The following is a 6,628-nucleotide window of genomic DNA, read 5'->3' as shown; positions in this document are numbered from 1 at the left end:
TTAAAAGCTCACAAAAGAGATCAATGCTAAATATGAGGATGATTGCAACTTTGTACTTCTCTCTGAAATCTAACAAAATGGGTTTCTAAACAATGAACGTACAGTAGAAACAATGCCAGCAGATTTAAACAGCCATCTGGAGCAATTATTCACGCTTCCTAAAAATAGGCTGTTTGAGAACATGCAAAGTTCCTTCCCCATATAATTCGGTGGTCTCTAACAACACTGGAGCAGGCTGGCTGACTGAGAGTAAAGATGCTTTCAGTGGGCAAGTCTGATTGTGTATTTTTATTGTCATGTAAAAAAAGCCCCCGAAACTTAGATCTCAATGTCCTGGTGTACGTCTACCATCATCAAAGTTTCTCCTCCGGTGCCCTTTGCTTCCCTTGCTAGCTCTACTGCTGATGCAGGTGTTCATTTTCACCAAATTACAACAGAGGAAACACATCCCTAATTCATCTCTGGCCTCCATCAGCTACTTCTTCAATCTCCCACTTCGTTTTGCATTCACCGTTTACTTTTTCATTCATTCAGCAACTTACATTGAGATCATCTCAATAACGCCTCTTCCTCCCCCTTTTTTTCATAATAACAATGTTTTTTTTCTTTCCCTCCAACAATTGAGACAATTAAACATCACAAAGTGACTTGGCCACAGTTTCTTAGTTAAATAATGGTAGAACTCCAGTGAAGAGAACAGGTCTCCTGGCAGTTGTTTATTTCTGAAGTCGGTCCTTTGGTGGTCATTTCCACCTGGAACTTAGTAGCTGACAGGAGCAAAATCATTCTCCTTAGAATGGAGAGGCTGGATCGTCTCTGAATTGGTTCCAATCTGACTTCTAATGTCCTGTTAATCTAATTTTATTCATGCACCTTTGCCGTCTACTGTTTCCCCCACTTCCTTTCCTATTTCAATGAGTTTGCGAAGACTCAACTGTATAATAGAAATGTAGGCAGCTTTATTTTTCCAGTAAAGGATAATAATTCTAAGCTCTCTTTCTTCTTTCCAGTGCTTGTTCCAGTTTTAAAAGGGAGAAAGAGGTCTCATTAAAGCTCAGTCACATGGCGGAGGTGACAAGGTGTCTGCCTCTTCCATGATGGTCTCCAGTATCTCTACTTTATCACCTATCGATTCAATATAGGTGACTAAGAGCTTTGTTGGTGAGAGGTTTAAGCACATTTCTTTCTTCTAGGTACCTGTGGTATTAAAAAATATATATATTCATGACGCTTCTTAAAGAATGATAAGAACTTCATTGAAAGTAGATCATCAAGGTAAAATAGGGATGTTGACTGTACGTACTCTCTGCCACCACAGCCATAGTCAGCATTGCTGATCAGTCGAGGCTTTCTCCTTCTGACTCAAGATGAATCTTTGAATCCTGCACCTGGCAGTACTTTGCTCAGCCTCTACCTACCTATTAGAGTCAGCATGAGAGAAGAAAACCCAGAATAGCACTTGGCTTCCAGAAAAAAACTACTCTGATGTCCAATAGATGTGTCAAACTCGGTAAACCCAATAATGAACCCCTGATCTCCCCTTGATACCAGCACCCCGACTTGCTTCCAAAGTTCTTCTGATCTCAGCAAGTGGATATAATCAATAACATTATAATATTATATATGGAGTCAGATGGGTACTAGACTTACCGGGGTGATCACGGAGTAGGTTGTATAAATGTCTAATCACTATGTTGTACACCTGAAACTAAAATGATATATATCAACCGTTAGTGAAAATTTTTTTTTTTATACGATATTCAGATCTCGTTGTGTCACTTCTCTGCTCTCAATCTTCCCATGGATTTCTATCTCACTGAACTCTGAGATGGCCTACCTGGCCTGCAGGACCTGTGTCCCTCCCTTTTGGGACCTCCAATACACCTCCGTCCTTTGCTCATCTCAATTGAGCTGTGCTGGTCTTTCCTGATCTTCTAGTTGCCAGGCAAGTGCTATCCCCAGAGGGCACGGAGCGGACCCTCTCCCTGCCTGGCTGGTCACCCCATTCTCAGACAGCACTGTCATCACCCCCTCCCCACTCACCCCCCACACTGGCACTCGCTCAGCCTCTTAACCCGCTCTGTATCCTTCCCAGCATCTATCACCATCTGACATACTTTATATTTAGCACATTCTCTGTTTATTGTCTGCCATGTCGCCCCTAAGTATGTAAGTTCCATTCTAAGAAAACAGAGATTGCAATCAATAGTCAGTTCCCAGCACCGAAAGGAGTCCTTGGCACATAGAAGCTTCTCAAAGAATTGAGAAAAGGATCATTGAATTTGCAAACTCTGATCAAGGCAATGTCCTCACCGGAGCACGATTACGTTTGCAAATGGGGTATGCCTCTGGAGCTTGGTTTGATCCAGTTTGCAATCGACTGAGCGAGACTTTCCCTGTGGAAGCAATTGTATTCTCCCTCTACAGTGCGTTTGCCAGCTCTGAACGTGAGACTTGCAGTTCTCCAGCTGTTTGCAGGGCTGAGTGGGCCTCTCTGAACTCAGAATTGGAACCCTCCTGCCGTCTCCTGGGAGATGGGCATTTCCAGAAAGATCTCCGACCCGCTGCTGAGTGCCTGCAGTGGGCTGTGCCATCTGCAGCAGAAAAGGTGACGTTCGCTCACTTGTTATTCCAATAATCATCTGCTTTGTGTCCATTTTTCTCTCTCACATTTTTCTCCCCTTGACCTGAGTTAATCCTCTCATTATCTGTCTCCCACTTGGAGCAAATCCCCCTTCAACTTTAGCTCTGATCCTGACCCTGCTTTGCCCGCCTCCCCAGGGACTCTGTTTAAAGACCACTCCTCCAGGCCCAGCCCCAACTGGTGGCCATGGAACAAAAGAGTCAACCACTTCTCAAACAGACAGCACAGCTGAGAGTCACACTTCTAAGATCACTGCCTCTTGTCTGCAGAAATCGGAGCCTAAGTATTAAATCTGAGAAGGAGGCAGGGAACAGCTAGCATTGGTGGAACTCTGCTTTGTGTCAGGAACTGGGCCTGGCACATTTTTTTTGTAGTTTACCTCCAATAATGGTTGCCTGCAGCCCACAAATGAAATAGCACTCATTTCCATGTAAAATGTCACCTTTTAAAAAGGAAGTAAAGCAGGTCATTGCCCCACTCACAAAGTTTAGGCGACTTTTCATCATCCACAGATGGAAAACTGGAAGTGCTAAGCGCAGCGCAACTTCCGGTCTAGAGACGGGACCTCACTTTTTTTTTTTTTTTGCAAAATCTCAGTATCTATGCATTTGCTGTTTATTCTGCATCACCTGCTCTCCCACCTCCCTCATATAGTCACATGATTCATGGTCTCTGTTCGTTCCAGGCTCCCTCGACTGTCATATTTCCAGAAAGATCTTAGCTGACCATTCTACAGGGTGGCCTCTGAGTCTGGAAACAAAACGCATAATCCATGGCTTATTGACATTGTATTTCAACGCAAGATAAAATAATAGTGTTTTAGTTATGAGCCTTTATGGTCACCTTGTCTGTAAGATTCATCCCCTCACTCACCTCTTGTTTTGCTTTATTGTTATACATTCTTTACATTTTAATGCATTTTTAAATTATTATTTATATGCCCCATGAGAATATCTGTTCCCTTAGACTAAGGCCCAGCTGTGTTTACCACTAGCTCTCTGGAGTCTAGAAAGATGTTGGAGCAGGACTGGCACCGGATAAATGTGGTTGGAGGAAGAAACCGAGCAAGTGCAAGCACAGAAAACATAAATAACTTACTCAAGGTTGCAAAGCTGCTAAATGGTTTAGACGAGATTTATAGCAAATTTTTTATTTCATCGCTTACTCTTTTTCTGCTGCTCCAAAGAGAACTCTGCTATTTCCGTCACGTGGTCATTTAAATGGTAAAGGCATCAGGGACGAGGAAGGGGTGGTCAGTCAGCACTGAGCCTGTGACCAGACCACTGGCAAAGTAAAGACAGCAGCCCTGGCAAGAGAATGGGTATCATGACATGGAGAAGGGGCTCCGTGTGGGGGGGTCCCAGGGGACCATGTCCGTCAATGCCTCTTCTACCCCCAGCTCTTTTGAACTTGGGCCATTTTGCTAAGTTTTAGTTTCTCAGTCACACAATGAAATTAAGACTATTCTGTAAAATGATCAGGATATGCATCCAGGCGTTGAGATTCAGATAGCCTGGAAGCAAAGTTTTACATACTGGTGCCATCTCTGACCTTGGTCAAGTTATTTCGACTTGCTCATCTGGTAACTCAACTTGCTAAACCCCAACATAAGTTAGAGTAAAATCATTTTAAGGTACCTGTGAGTTTACCCATATAAATCTCTTAAAGCAGCACTCGATATATGTGAGTAATTGGTTCCTACTACTAATTTTGTTCCCCCTCCACCTTCTCCTATTCCTTCTCCTTCTTCTCTTTTCCTCTTCTTCGTATTATTATTATTATTATTATTAGCAATGATTGTTTCTATAGCAGAGATGAAGTTGTGACCCGTACTCACCATAATGGCAATGTCTCTTGAAGACAGAGACTATGCTGTGTGCGTACCCTTTGTCCAGTCCTCTACTAAGAGAATTTATAAGCACTACCACATGCTTACAAACATTTGTGTGTTGATTAGTGGGAAACAATTAAATAATAAAATCCATCTAGCTTTTTAACATGGCCTTATGCCAGTTGTTAGCAATGCACACACTGGGGGATTTTAGTTTAGAAACCAGGAATTTTTGATATTCAAAAGGAGGAATGAAACTGATATTTAAGTTTTCAAATCACTCATTCCCACATATTTTATTGATCTTCACAAAATTCTGCATGGTAGGCAGGTAGGTGGTCCTTATTTTCTGTTTGGTCCCGACAGAAGTCTTTATGTGCCTTATGTATGACTCTTACCGTGGTCTTTCTTATTTCATAATGCTCTGTGTAATTCTTTTATGTCTGCTATATTTTAGTCAATACAGGTTTATAGTCAATAAAACATTTATTGAGCATTTCTTAAGTGCCCAACATGGAGGATCTAGAGATGAATTCACACAAACTTTGAAGCAGGAAGACTTAGATTCTGGGGAGACAGGAACACAAACAACATAACCCCAGATTTATTAGGCCGCAGCTAATTGTGGGTATAACTGGATCGGTATAACAGTGAGAGCAGAAAAATCTCCCTAACTCAAACCGCATCTGCGGATTCACCGGAAACACAGCCTCAGAGATTCTTAGTTCAGAGAAGTCAGAATTATAAGTTCCATGTACCTGGGCAAAGCATCGATTGGGATAGCTCAAGGCAATCCCGGAAGTTCATGGAGAAGGATAGTTCCTGAAAGCAGCATCTCAGTACAGTACAAGGCTGCTGTTTGAGAACTGTTTCATCAAACCAAATGGAGATAGGACAATAGGAATAAATGGGAATCCCAAGCAAAGTGCTTTCAGTGATAGGGGAAAGTTGGAGACAGAGATATTCTTCAAGGGAAATAGCACCTATTGTTAAACTGACATCATCACTAGTAGGTTTCTTCGTACATCCCCCTAGTATGTCTTCACCTGGATGAAGATATGTCTTTGTAGACTTAGAATTTGTCAACATTCCCCTCTCATAGAAGTAACTACATCGTTAGGTCTCCCAAGATGGTGGTACAAGCTCTGACAAAATGAATTAACATATTATAAAATAGGGCAGTAGATGGTATGATATATGTGAATCACAACATCTTCTACCACTGACCTTTTAATTTCCAGATAAAAATTGTTTGCCTCCTCCGATGGTTAATTTTCTGTGTCAGCCTGACTAAGCTAGGTAATGCCTGGACATCTGATAAACATTGATTCCGGGTGTGACCGTGGAGTGTTTCAGGAAGAGATCAGCATGTGCATCGGTAGGCTGAGTAAAGAGATCTGCCCTCCCGTCTGTGAGTGGCTTCATCTAGCCCACTGAGGGCCCACATAGAATGAAAACGTGGAGGAAGGGCGAATTCACTCCCTCAGCTTCAAGGAAATTAACACCTGTTGTCTCTAACTTTCCCCTATCAGTGAGGTGGGACACCCATGTTCTCTTGCTGTAGGATGTCAGTTCTTTGGGTCCTCGGACTCAGACTGAGTCTCCAGCTTGCAGATGGTAGATTACAGGACTTCTCGGCTACCATAATCACATGAGCCAATTCCTATAAGAAATCTCACCATATATTTATATAGATAGATAGAAAGATTACATATATATGTATATGATCTCTTGTTGATTCTGTTTCTCTGGAGAATCCTGGTTAATATGCCTACCACGAAGATAGCGAAATCAAAAAATAGAAGTCAATGACAGATTCATTTAGAAAAATTAAAATACTACAGACGTCGGTATAATTAATTTGAGGGAAAAGTGGGAGAGAGTATTTCATAAAAAGAGAAGATAGAACAATGTTCAAATTTTGATCCTAGGTACCTGGAGAAATGGATTTACAGACAAATTTTAGCTAATTACGATAAAACTAAGAAGGATGTAGTAATCAATAGGGCTGGATCTATTTCATTCATTTTCTAATTACATCTGATTTCTAAGGTTTCTCCCTGTCTTATTTGTTCTCTTTCAAGAAACTGAGATTTTAAGGATCTAGGTTTTATGGATTTAAAAGTATGTCTTTTCCAAGAAATTAGTCATTA

The sequence above is a fragment of the Pteropus vampyrus genome, unplaced genomic scaffold (assembly GCF_000151845.1).
Source record: "Pteropus vampyrus isolate Shadow unplaced genomic scaffold, Pvam_2.0 Scaffold163, whole genome shotgun sequence".
NCBI lineage: Eukaryota > Metazoa > Chordata > Mammalia > Chiroptera > Pteropodidae > Pteropus > Pteropus vampyrus.
This window is presented reverse-complemented; position numbering follows the sequence as displayed.